Source organism: Castor canadensis, chromosome 6, assembly GCF_047511655.1.
Source record: "Castor canadensis chromosome 6, mCasCan1.hap1v2, whole genome shotgun sequence".
Classification (NCBI taxonomy): domain Eukaryota; kingdom Metazoa; phylum Chordata; class Mammalia; order Rodentia; family Castoridae; genus Castor; species Castor canadensis.
The window spans coordinates 176,385,947-176,400,042 of record NC_133391.1 but is presented as its reverse complement, the minus strand read 5'-3'; the positions used below and the strand labels follow the sequence as shown (position 1 = coordinate 176,400,042).

At 46.8% G+C, this 14,096-nt stretch overlaps 1 long non-coding RNA gene across 1 annotated transcript; it reads left to right on the top strand.

Annotated features, from left to right (window-relative positions):
- Positions 1–1,295: 1,295 nt before the first annotated feature.
- LOC141423954 (uncharacterized) lies at positions 1,296–12,411 on the top strand. The gene is made up of 3 exons (XR_012448720.1): positions 1,296–1,564; positions 4,224–4,336; positions 12,346–12,411. It is a non-coding gene; the product is annotated as an uncharacterized lncRNA (long non-coding RNA).
- The last annotated feature ends 1,685 nt before the right edge of the window (positions 12,412–14,096 follow it).

Here is a 14,096-nt window from a genome sequence, read left to right as displayed (position 1 = left end):
TCTGTGTCACCCACATGTGCCTTTTATCTGCTGGATCTCCCTCTTAGTCTTTCTTTCTTTCCTTTCTGTTTTTAAAATTCCTTCCTTCCCATCTCTTTCTTTAAATAAATAATGATGCTGGCGAAGACAGAGGTGGGCTGTGGATTCTGCAGCTGTGTGTTGTCCACAGCCTGGGCCTGGGTTCAGAATCAGGGCCTGGAATGAGCTGGGGACAGGTGGGTATCCTGGAACGTGCCTGTCCAGCCTCAGGACGCAGCTGCCCGAGACCACGCCCGAGTGTAGGTGGACTAGGGCGCACCTGAGCGTCAAGACAGCCAGGACCTGGGTGCGTGCAGGCAGCAACTCAAGTGGAGGTGTCACCACCCGCAAATGCACTGCCACATGGAACCTCATCCTGTCCTCAGTGCACTGCACACGAGTTCCTGACCTTGAGCAAGTCATTCTATTCCCGATTTTTCATTTTCTCAGATACAAAATGTTGGGGCTGACATCTGCTCCAGTGAATGCATGGGCTTTAACATGATGGTTGTTAAAGACTCCAGGAAGGCCTGCCAGGAGAGGAGGCACCCCAGGCATGGTGGGAGATGTCCTGCTCCTTCCCCAGACCCTGCATCAGCATGGTGGGTGCCGCTTGCTGTAATTTTGGACTTCCGTAGGGTGGGGTGATCTTTAGCTCCACCCATGTTTTACTTTTCAGGGCTGTGTCTTCTGGACTCTGGAACACACATGGAGGCCTCTCCAGGTCCGCCATATTGGCAAGCCTGGAGGTTGGGGGGGCATGGTCAGGCTGGAGGGTCCGTGGTGGAGGTGAAAGCTGTATGTTTGCTGGAATGTGGAAGACCATGAGCTGGAAGGGGGCTGCAGAGAGCCTGTGCCTTTCCAGGGGTAGTGAATGAGGACAGGTTCTTGTCTTCCTAGAAGTGCGTCAGCTCCACAATCCTCTCCTGGGCCCACTGGGTCCCCAAGGTCCCCTACCCCCTGGGCCTTCTGTCCACTCTCCACTCCATCTTATCCACTGCCTATTGTGCCCCTCCTATCCAGACCACACACTCTCTGCAGAGGGACCCTGAGCCTCTAGCAGCACCCTCACTGCTCTCCACCACATCACAGGTTTATCCCTACAAAGGCTTCACTTACAGCACTGCCCCAGGGTGAGACCGTATGGACAGGACTCTCTCATGTCTTGCTCACTACTGTGTCCCCACCCATGGGGACATGGATGGGCACCTGCTGAGATGATGGTCAACATTTCTGGGGCTTTATTTGGGAACCCAGAGGTGGAGTGTGCATTGCCTAAGTCTGGGTGAAGTTGTTCTAGAATCCTGGGGCTCTTCTGGCACCTAGCCACCTACACTTTCTTCTCCCCAGGGCCGTGCCTGGGAGGCCATCCTGAGGACCAGGGTACTCCCACAGAAGGGCATGAGCTGAAGATGGACTGGCTGGACTTGGACCTGTGTTGGACTACATCTCTGGGACACAGAGGTCTCCCTAGGACCTTTCCTAGAGGCGTTTTCTTAACCTGCAGCTTGGAGGCCCCTCTGTGGCTGCTTTTTGTGGCCATCAGGTGGGTGGGCAACCTTGGGAGTATGGAGATGAGGGCAGGGGTGGGAGCTGGGAGCCCTGGGGCTAGGGTCCTAGGGAGGGAGCAGGTGTGGAGCAAGGCAGCAGGCCACTTTGTGCTGCCTGTGAGCCGGGGAGAGCTCTGGTATTAGTCAGTCTAGACCCCCTGGGAGGGTGGGGACATAGGACCAGGAGTCTGGAATGTCATTATTTTCATTGTCAGGAGGTGAGAAAGCCCCATATTTGGTGGGAGGTTTGTCTGACATCTCCCAGGCAAGTAAGAGACTGGCCCTTACTGGCAGGGTGGGGTGTCTGGTCCTCACCCCATGGGGCCACCATCCACATCAGTCCCTGTCTGTGAACTGGCCGTTAGAAAAGCCATGGGCCCTTGGGATTCTGGCAGAGCTGGGGTGCAAACCTGTCTGTAGTGCACACCACACCTGGCTTACCATTTCACAACGGTGCTGCCACCAGCATTATTCACCCTGGCATGTGGAGGAGTCCTGGGAGAGGACCTGTGCCCAGCCAGGCTTCAAATGACACACAGTCCCCACCCGGTCTGCTGTTTCTTAAGGGACCCTGAGGCAGAGCCAGCTGGCTGTGTGGCCCCAGACCTGCCCCACAGAGACAATGCAAGGTTGTTATGTGTTTGGCTTTGATCTGGAGTAACTTGCTATGTTGCAATAATAGCAAGTAGACCTTTTGGATACAAGTGCAGTGGGCAGTGTTTCCATATCTTACCATAACACTTGTATCCTTGAGCTATTCTTCCTGAGGATGAAGAAAAAAATTAAAAGCTGTACTAGGACACCAAATAGTCAAAGAAGTGAGTATTGTTCCTGGGAGAGCTTGGGTCTCAGCAGGGTGCACTTGGATAATTGTGACACCTTCCTCCTGCCCCTCCCTGCAGGACAGAGTAAGGCTACCACACAGGGGCGATGGGACAGGCAGAACCAGCCTCTGCCCCCATTCGGGGCTATGGGTCATGGCTGTCCCTGGAAAAGGGTGCTGAGAGACCAGGCATGTCACAAGCAGTCATTCCTTCTTTCCTTGGGTCTCCAGGCCAGGTCCAGATTTGCCAGGTAGAATACAGGCCATCCAGTTAAATCCAAATTTTTATAAACAACAAATGGTTTTTTTTTATAGTGCACGTATATCCCATGTGATGTTTGGGGCATACTTACACTATGAAATTGTCGTTTATCTGAATTTTGAATTTAACTGGGAGCCCTGCCTCTTTGAGCCTCCCATCTGTGTGCTTTTGCTCTACCTGGTCACTGCACCTGACTCACATTGGGGAAAATGTCCTCATGCATCATGGGCTCGCCCTCCATCTCCAGGTGCCTCCACTGAGGAAAGTTCACCTGTGAGCCAACACCACGTGCTCAGAGACACGCGAGCATCTTTCAGAGCATGTGGCTACTGTTCCATAACCACTTTTGAAAGGTCAGAGCTGAGCACTGGTGCCTTATGCCTGTAATCCTACCTACTTGGGAGGCTGAGATCAGGAGGATTGAGGTTCAGGACCACCCCGGGCAAATAATTTGCAAGACCCCATCTTCCAAATAACCAGAGCAAAATGGACTAGAGGTGTGGCTAAAGTGGTAGAGCGCCTGCTTTACAAGTGTGAAGCCCTAAATTTAAACCCCAGTCCCACCAAAAAAAGCCAGAGTCCCCCCAGCCAGTTCTGGGGCAGGCATGACACAGTGGAGTGCAGCCATGGCTTCTTAGCCCCCGGGGTTGGCAGTTGTGTCTTGGCTAATACCACAGTGGACCGCAGGGACAGTGTAACAAGTGTGAGGTCCTTATCTCCAGAAGCCCACGCTCACTCTGACTGATCTGACTCTCCCTGGCCTCCAGGTCTCACCAGAGAGGGAGGGGTCAAGTTGGATGGTCATTGTCACCTCATCTACTCTCCAGGCTTCTGCGTACGTTAGTGCTCGCTGGAAGTGATATTCAGCTACATGGAGATGTACTACTGTTACAGCCTGGCTCTGTGTTCCAACCCTCTCCTTCATTAGGAGAAAATGATGTAATGTGTATAAAAATGGAAAACCAAATTTATTTACAGTTTTGGCTAACGTTGGGAAGAGGAGAGATATTCTCACTTTGTCTCCACCTGGCATAGCAGTGTCACAACTTCCAGAAAAGAGGAAATGACAGCCAGGAAAGATGCATGTGGAGGTTTAGCTGTGGCCCCGTGACCACAGGGTGACATCTTTCTCTTGGGGAGGCCATTTTCCTTCCTAGTGTGGAACTTCCTGCAGAGATCCTAATTGCTGGGCTCTATTACGCTAACAGAAGCGCACCGGAAGAACGGGATCTCCCTGGTATTTTATCATGCATGTGGACAGACAGGGCTCCTGGCATCTTCTGAGCTCTTTGAGGTGTTGCCTCTCAAGCAGTTTCAAATTCCAGCTCGATTCTGCAGTACCACATCCTGACCTGAGGGCGTCTCAGCCCCCTCCTCTGCTTGCTCCCACTTCTTCCAGGGCACAGGTGGTGGTGGGCTGTGTGTCCCACTTCTGTGCACAGAACAAGAGATTCTGGGGACACTACCTGGGTTCCCTCTTGTTTCTTAGCATGAAGAAGGATTTGCACGTAGCTCTGAAGCGTTGTCACTTCCTTTCTCTTTGACTCACCGGGGCCTTACCATCTCACAGCATCCATGTCTTCTGGGACCCATAGAGCCTCTCGCTGCCATCTTCCCTTCATCTTGCAACCCCACGGGTCTCCAAGGAAGAGTCAGCTCCAAGTATGGAAGTCTGCGGCTGTTGTGAGTACAATGGATGGCCCGGGATGCCCGAGATCAGTGTGGGCACACTCAGGCTCAACCCCAGCTGGCTCTCAGCTCTGTGGGCTTGGGGCCAGTCCTGGCAGAAGTAGTAGTGGCTGTGTTGTACCTCCTTCTTCAAAGTCCACTGGGATCAGAGAGTCACCAAGTGTACACACCCGAGTGGGCTCCCCAGTGGCTCCATTGTTTTACACCAGATGCTGGGTCCACTGGCCTTGGGGTCACCCTTGGAAAGACCACGAGTATCGACTGGGTGCAGTGCCCCATGCCCTCTTCTGCCTGGAGGCAAGAAAAGCAAGGAGTCTTGGCAACAACCGAATCAACTCCTGGTAGCTGCTGGGCTGCATCTGAAATGAGTCTCCTGTTGGCACACAGCCAGGCCTGTGTTTTCTCACTGACCGCACCCCAATTAGTGATGGGCACTGGGCCCCTGAGGAAGTGTCCATCCTCACACTGTCCTGGTGTCCACACTCTCTGTCTGTCCCCTTCAGATAGGCTGTAGGGACATAGTTCATCCCATCCAGGGTCTTGACTCTTGGTTCCCATGTCCAGCTGTCCCTCCTGATCTGACTCTGGGACGTTGGAGTCCTCTGTGCCCCTTTCCCTTTGGTCAGTCCCAGAATTCTGTCCTGAAATGGCCCAGGGAGGGGTCCAGAGCTACCTGTGGGTTTCCATCCTGCAGAAGGTTCTCCAGCTTGTCCTGTGATCTGGTTCTCTTGCATTTCTGAAGTCAAGGTGTCTACCGTCTTCAGAAGACTTGGAAAGTAGTGTGCTCTTGAAGCTCTTATGTTCAGCAAAACTGAGCAGTTTCACAATACCCTCGTCCCCACACTGTAAGACTGCTGTTACCAACAAGCTCCGTCAGAACGGGTCACCTGGTCTCGCCGGTGAATGTCAGTATCACACAAAGCCCGGAGCTACTTTAGGGTTCACAGTGGGTGCTGTGCATCCTATGGGTTTGTACTGATTTGTAATGACACATCTCCACTGTACCATCACAGAGTCAGTTCACTGCCCTAATTGTCCTCTGTGTCCCCACTCCTCCCTCCCTCCCTCCCTCCCACGAGCCCCTGGCAGTCACTGATCTTTTTACTGTCTTCAGTCTTACCTTTTCTAGAATATCATACGGCTGCAGACTTTTTGGATTAGATTTTCTTCAATTAGAAATGTGCATCATTTCTTTTCATGATTTGATGTCATTTCTTTTCAGCTCTGTTTCATATCCCACTGTCTGGACGGACCACCTGCCAAAGGGCATTGTGGTTGCTTCCAAGTTTTGGCAATTATGAATGAAGCATCTGTGTGCATCTCTGTGCATGTTTTCTCAAGGATGTAAGTTTACAACTCCTTTAGCTAAAAAAAAAGAAAAATGCCAAGGAATGCAACTGGCAGATCATATGGTTAGTCACCAACCACCAGATGGCTTCCGAAGTAGCTGCCATTTTGAATTCCCACCAGCAGTGAATGAGAGTCCTGCTGCCTCCTGTCCTCACCAGACCTTAGTGCTGTCAGGGCTTTGGCTAGTGAAGTAGGTGGATAGGGTTGCTTCATTATTGCTTCAGTTTGCATTTCCTTGGTGACACATGATGCCGAGTGTCTGTTCATATGCTACCTGTATACTTTGCCATCTGTATGCTTTTTTTCTGGTGGTACAGGTGTTTGATCTCAGGGCTTCATACTTGCCAGGCAGGTGCTCAACCACTTGAACCACACCTCCAGTCCCTTTTTGCTCTGGTTATTTTTGAGATGGGGTCTCACTTTTGCCTAGACCAGCCTGGACTGCAATCCTTCCATTGTAGGTTTTAAAAAAATCCTGCTAGAGCTGCAGTGACAGGTACAATGCCACCATGTCCAGCTACTGGACATTTCAAGATGGGGGTCTCACAAACTTTATTTTCTGGGCTGTCCTTGAACCATGATCCTCCCAATCTCAGCCCCCTAGATAACTGGGATGACAGGTGTGAGCCACGAGCACCTGGCTTGCACACTTTCTTTAGTGAGGGAACTGTTCAGGTCTTTTATTCAGTTTTTAAAACAGGCATTTCCATTTCTTTTTTTTTTTTTTCTTTTTAGGTGATGCTCGGGTTTGAACTCAGGGCCAAGCAGGCATTCTACCACTTGAGCCACATCCCAGCTCTGTGTTTCCATTTTCATCGTTATGTTTTCAGTTATTTGTGTATTTTGGACCCTAGTCCTTTATCGATGTGTCTATTGCAAATACCTTCTCCCTGTCTGTGGCTTGTTCCTCATTGTCTTGTGGCTGTCTTTTGCAGAGAAGTTTTTAATATTAATGAATTAATAATTTATCAATTATTTCTTTCATGTTGGATCTAAAAAGTTAGCGTTGCCCTCTGATCGTTTTGAGTTAATTTTGTAAAATGTAATGTCTGTGTCTAGATTGTTATTTTACGCGTGCTTGTTTGCCGAGAAGGCTCTCTTTCCCCACTGAATTGCCTTTGTTCCTTTGTCAAAGATTACTGACTAAGTTTACCCAGCTCTGTTTCTGCCTTGCTCCCTTGATTTAGTTGTCTGTACTGTGACAGGACCCCCTGTCTTGTTTACTTCAGTTTTACAGAGCCTCTCAATATCAGTAGTGACAGTCCTCTGCTCTTTTTAATATCGAGATGTTTATTCCGAGTCCTTTTCCTCTCTTTACAAACTTTAGAATCAAGTTATTGATATCCATAACAACCTTCTGGGATTTTGAAAGGGATTTTATTGAATGCACTAATCAAGTTTGGAAGAATTGACATATTGAGTCTTCTTATCCATGAATGTGGGATATCTCTCTATATTTGTGGGATATTTCTTTGATATTGTTCATCAGGTTTTCTATTTTTCTTCATGTAGACCTTGTGTATATTTTTGTTAAATTTCTACCTAAGTTTTTCATCTTTGGGGGTGCTGATGAAAATAGAAATGTATTTCAAATTCTACTTGCTTATTGTTGGAATATAAGAATGCACCTTTTGGATATTAGCCCTGTGTTCTCTATACTTCTATGGTTGCTTATTGGCTCCAAGAATGTTTTTGCTGATGTTTTTCAATTTTCTCAATCAGTGTACCTATTTCCTTTTCTTGTCTTATCACACTAGCCAGGACTTTCGGGACAATGTTGCCACATTCCAATTTCAACAGGAAAGCTTCGAGTTTTTCCACATTTAGTATGGTGCTTTGATAGCTGAAGGGTTTCGGTAAATAATTTTTCTCCTTTTCCCTCCTTCCTTCCCTCCCTCCCTTTCTTCTTTCCCTCCTTCCCTCCTCTTTCCCTTTCTTCCTGCCTCCCTTCCTTTCTTCCTTTCACAGGGTCTCTGTGTAGCTGAAACTGGCTGGCCTGGAATGAGCCATGTAGCCAAGGCTGGCCTCAAATTTACAATCCTGTTTTTCCTTTCCAAATGCTGGGTTACAGGCATGCATCATGCCAAGCCTATATTTTTTATCAAGTTGAGGCTATTCCCCTCTATTCCTAGTTTTCTGAGAGGTTTTTTAAAATCACAAAAGGATGTTGAATTTTCCCAAATCCAATACAAAATCTAAAATTGTTGTATCTGTTGATATGGTTATATGATTTTCCTTCTTTTCATTCTAAATTTTTATTAGGATATATGAGTTGTACGGGGAGGTGTAGTGTAGTGACAATTCTGATTAGTCTTATATTGTACATTATTTACATCGCCCCCATCGTCTCTCCCTCTCAGCCCCTCCCCACCCCACTTAAAGCAATTGCAAGAGGTTTTTTAGTTCGGTTTCATATAGGTATATGAAGTCCATCTGCCATATACCATCGCCTTAGTCTTCACCCTCCCACCTCCCACTAGTAGTCACACATCCTGCACACACTATGCCTATTTTGCAGTCCTGGTTTTCATAATTAATATTTGAGTTGATGTTCAAAGGAGTGTCTCAATGTATACCCTCTGTGTGGTTGTGCTTTATTTTGGTTCATTCAACCCCTCCCATCACTCTCCCTTACCCCTTTACCTCCCATCTGTGTATGGTCATGCTTGTTTTTGTGTATATGTTTATCTTTGGGTCTATCTTCCATGTATGAGAGAAAACGTGTCTTTTGTGTTTCTGAGCCTGGCTAACTTCACTTAACATGATGTCCTCCAATTGCATCCATTTACCTTCAAACCCTATGTCATTATTCCTTATGGCTGAGTAAAACTCCATTGTGTACCACATTTTCTTGATTCATTCCTCAGTTGTAGGGTATCTGGGTTCTTCTTTAGCTGGTTTATGTGACAGTTTACATTAATTGAATTAATTAATTGAATTTCAGGTGAACCCGAGGTATACCTGGGACAAATTCCACCTGATTGTGGTGTAGGATTCTTTTTATATGTTACTAGGTCTGGTTTTCTATGTTTTGCACCTATGATTCTGAGAGATTTTTATCTTCAGTTCTCTTTTCTCAGAATGTCTTTATCTGGTTTTGGTCTCAGGTAATTCTGACCTCACAGAATGAATTCGTTTTTGTTTTGATTCTTTCTTTCATACTGGAGAGAACTGGTCGAATTTCTTTAAATATTTGGTAGAATTCACCAGTGAAACCAACTGGGTCTGATGCTATCTATTTTGAAAAGTTGTTGATTACTGATTTAATTTAATTAATAGATTTAAACTTATTCCCATTGTCTATCACTTCTCATGTGAGTCTTAGCAGACTGTGTCTTTTAGGGGATTCATCCATTTCATCTAGATTGTCAAATATTGTAGGATAATATTCCTTTTATTCTCCTATTTTGTCTGTGGGTGGGTCTTTCATTCCTCCTCCTTCTCCTTTTTGTGACAGGGTCTTACTACGGAGCTCAAGGTGACCTAAAACTTGCTCTACAGTCCAGGCTGGCCTTGAACTTGTGGTCCTCCTGCCTTAGTCTCTCTCTGTTTTGTTTTTGCGTGGCACTGGGGTTTGAACTCAGGGCCTCACGCTTGCTAGGCGGACGTTCTACTGCTTGAGCCACTCCTCCAGGCTGTCTCAGCCTCCTGAGTGTTGCAGGCAGGCACCAGCTCACCTGCCTCCCTCCTTCACTCCTGATATTCGTAACTTGTGTTCGCTCTACGTTTTACTGATTAGTCTGACTGGTGGCATATTAATTTATTGATTTTTGAAAGAACCAGCTTCTGGTTTTACTGTTTTCTCTATTGATTTTTGGTTTCGGTTTTCACTACTTTGTTTTTACTTTTTAAATTACCATGTGTTAATTACACAGCATAATGGATTTCATGTGACTCTTCATACTTGTATATGAGGTGTTTTGATCGTATTTCCTTTCCACTGTCTCCCACACTTGTCCCTTGCCCCCTCTAGCTGGTCCTGGTTTTGATTTTCTCTGCTTACTTTGATTTTTCTCTAATTGCTCCTCTTTCCTTGTTTCTTAGGGCGAAGGCTTGGATTACTAGTTTGAAATTTTGCTTCCTTTCTAAAATGTGCCTCCAACGCCCTACTTTCCACTGTGTGCTCTGTTTTCCAGCATCCCACACAGTCTGATAGCTGTAACGATCAAAAGATTTGTAACATTCTCCCAAGATCCCGTCTTTTGCTTGGGCATTATTTAGAAGTGTGTTGTTTAGTCTCCAAACACTTCAGGGTTTTCCAGATACCTTTATGTTTTTGATTTCTTAGTTAAGCCCATTGTAGTCTGAGTGCAGTTATTAAGGTATTTTTAGCCTTTTAAGACAATAGTGGAATATGTTTTAGGGACCAACAAGTGTCCATCTAAGCGAATGTTCCCTGAGGATTTGGGAAGATGGTGACTTTGTCACAGGAGTTCACTAGGTGCAATCGACTGGTGCTGCACCAGGTGAGGACCTCCAGGTCCTCCCTGACTTTCTGCCCGCTGGATTTTGCCCCATGCAGTGTGATGCTGGTGTTTGGTGTGTGCACATTAGGACTGCTATGTTTTCTTGGAGGACTGACTCTTTCCATCAGCTTTATGGACCTCTTCATCCCTGCTAATGCCCCTTGCTCTAAAGTCTGCTTGGTCTGGAATGAATAGAGCTGCTTCTCACTTCCTGTAATCGATGTTAGCATGGTGTATTTCTCCCTCTTTCAGCTTCTTCTTATGTAAAGTATGGTTCCTGCAGAAACATATCCTTGGGTCTTACGCTGTGATTCACCTCAAAATCTCTGTATTTAATCGGCCTGTTCACACCACTGATGTTTTGAATATTAGTGGTAGAGTTGGATCAATATTTCCTCTATTTGCTGATGTTCTCTATTTGTTGCCCTCACTCTTGTTTTCTTGTTTTGTCTTTCACATCTTTTAGCCTTTTATGGTTTTAGTCGAGTACTCTGTATGGTTCCACTTTCTCTCCTTTCTTTGTGTATCAGTTATACCTTTTGTCTTTTACTTTTTGGTGGTTTCCCCAGAGTTTGCATTTTACACTTACTCCAGCCACTTTCTAGTAACTCTGCTCTACTTCAAAATAGTGCAAACCACAGCACTTAATAAAAATACCCCGATGCTTCTCCCATCCCGGGTCACCACTCATGTCTCACAGCACACATGACCGACCACATTGTTGCTGCTGTTGAACCCACGTTATCTGTTAGATCAATGAAGAATAATAAAAGTGAATTTTTATTTAACCTTTACTTTTTCTTCTTCAGGTACTCCTATCTTTGTGAAGATGCACACATCTGACTTACACTGTTTTCCTTCTCACTAAAGAACTTCTAGCATTTCTTGCAAGGCAGGTGTACAAGCAGGAAACTTCCCCATTCTGTTTGTCTCCTTCGCTTCTGAGGGAAAGCGTCACGAGGCACAGAACTCTAGATTGGTAATGCTTTCCCCTCAACACTTCAAACATTCCCCTACACGCTCTGCCTGCCTGCATGGTTTCTGAGAAGTCAGATGTAATTCTGCTCCTCACTTGGTTGTTTTTTCATCTGACTTCTTTCAAGATACTTGCTTTATCTTTGATTTTTGGGACTTTATGATATCCCTGGGTGTCTTCTGTTGGCATTTATCCTGCATGGAGTTCTCTGAGATTCGTGGATCTGTGACCTGGTGTGTGACAATTATTGGGGTGAAATTCTTAAGTCATCGCTGCTTCAAATATTGCTGTTTGTTTCTCTCTTGTCCCCCTGGCATTTCCCAAGGGCAAACGTCACACCTTTTATCGTTATTCCATGGTTCTTGGATAGGCTGTTCTTTTTTAAAATGTTTTTTGTCACTTTGCTTTTTGGTTTTAGAAGTTTCTGTCATCATGTCCTCAAGCTTAGAGATTTTTCTTCAGTGGTGTCCAGTCTGCCAACGAGCCCATCAACAGCCCTCTTCATTTCCAGTACAGTGTTTCAATCTCTAGCATTTCTTTGTTAGAATTTCTACCTGCTGGCATTATTCATCTGTTCTTACATTCTGTCTACTTTTTTACATTAAATCCCATAGCATATTAATCACAGTTATTTTAAATTCCTGTCCTGATGATTCTAACATTCCTGATAACTGACTCTGGTTCTGATACTTGCTCAGTCTCTTCAAACTGTGTATTTTGCCTTGTAATTTTTTTTGTTGAGAAGGAGGTATACTGTTCTGGCAGAAAGGAGCTCTGTCAATGAGACTTTAGTGATATGGTGGTTAGGGGAGGGTTCTATAACCCACGTGTAGGGAGCTGAGCCTGGGTACGGGGTCCTGGGCTGCAACCCTCACCACTGCTGGCCAGGTTCCTCCCTCCTTATGTGGGATGGGCTGGAGTGGGTACTTTCCTTCCTCTGGGTGGGTTATGCTCTGAGAAAGAACCAGCATGTGAGGTTCAGGTTGTCTGTCCTCTCAGGGCAGATCTGTTCATGAGCAGACGGTTCTGGCTATGTCCAGAAGTTCTCTTTCCTGACCCCCAGCATTTTCTCTGTATTCACTGTGAGGACCTGGTGGGGCTCCACTTGAGTGGTGGAACTCACTGACATGCCCCCCACCCCACCCATAAGTAGGTCCCCTGGAGTCTTTGACTCTCAGACTGCATACTGACCCTCCAATGGTTTGTCCTAGGAAGCCCAGGTTTTCCTTCCCTGAATTGGCTCCGATGGAGGTCTCTGCTCATGGTGTCTGCTCAGGTGAGTTGGGACTTTGAATCCACTTGTCTGTCTCTCTAATTTGAAAGGTGTAGTTTGCACTGTGACCTCACTTTTCTGATGGATCGAAGGAGAGCTGTTCATTTTTCAATCTGTTCAGCTTTTTACTGATTTAGTAAACAGTGTGACTTCTAAGTGCCTTATGCATAGGGACCCATAGCTCTGTGTGTTCACTATGTCTGTGTTCAGTTGGAAAATCCTTCCAAGTCTTTGATGACAGATACAGCAAAACTATTCCTATTCATAACTGGCTTCCTATTTCATGAACAGGATTTACCGTTCACCTACTGGGACTGGTCCTACACATGGCAGTGAGGGTCCAGGGCTGAACAAAGCCACCAAAGTGCTGCCATCAGGGAGTTGATGACTTCAAGGTGTCCATGGATCAAGGGACAAGCAGAGAAAGATGGAGGGCTTGGTGCAATCACATGAGGTGCCCCTCGGCCAGGAAACCTGGGCAGAAGTTAGTTCCTAGGTGCTTGGGGGATCCCCAAATGCCCCTGCAGACAGGAGTGTGACAGAAACAAGGTTAAAATAAAAACTCTTCATGCAGTTGGCTATGACCTCCTACCTGGAACCAACTCTGCCATCTACAAGGAAGCTAATGAATTAGGGTTTCCCATAGAATCATTCTGTGGGCTGAGCAGGGTCCCGCATAAATGCATCTGTTGGGGCTCTGACCTCTAGCCCCTAAGAGGGTGACCTGACTAGGGGACAGGGTTGTTGCAGGTATAACTAATCAAGATGATGCCACACTGGAGCGTGTGGGTCTCAGTCCAGTATGATCATTGTCCCTGTAAAAAGGGGATTTGGGGACACAGACACACATGGGGAGAATTTGGAGTGACATAGAAGGGATGCCAGTGTTGCTGCCACAAGCCGGAAGCACCAAGGATCACCAGCCACCACCAGACCCTTTAGAGGGGCTGAGATGGATTCCCCTTCATGGCCTCAGGAGGAACCAGCCTGTCAGCAGCCAGACGTTGTACTTCCAGCCTCAGACTGTGACACAGTGACTTCTGTTGTTTAGGTCATCCAGTCTGTGCTTTGTTATACTGGCCCCAAGAAATTAATGTAGTTAGAATCTGCAAAAAGCAGGAACTACTGAGGAAGATCTCTGAGATCAACCCTAGCATCAGATGTGAAGTTTCAAGTTCATTACCGACACTCTAGTGAGCAAGTTGACCTCTCTTTGCCAATCTTTCGGAAACACCCAACAGTGGAGACAGGACTCTCCACAATGCCCCAGCCTGGTCTTGTGGTTCAGGCTGAGTGCAGAGGGCCGCAATCCGGCGTTCCACTGTCCGTCACCAGCAGAGCCCAGTGAGGGCAATGTCCGAGGAATGGAATCCTCACATGCCTGGCTCCTGGCATTAATAGCTGATGAGTGCAGTGCCCCACAAACCAGCCCGCAATGTGGGTCCTGAGCCAGCCCTGCACACCCAGGAACACTGGGCTGACTCGGCCTGTGACAGGTCAGAAATGTATTCACTCCAATTAGTGGGACCGTGGTGACACATGAGGCACTCACACTTTATCTGTTGGCCTCCTCACCCATCTACATCCTTAGGCACCAGCAGAGAGACCTGCTCAGCTCAGCAGGAACATCAAAAGAGCCAACCTAGAATCCCTTTCTCTGTGACCATCCCCTTGGAACAAAGCGTCCCC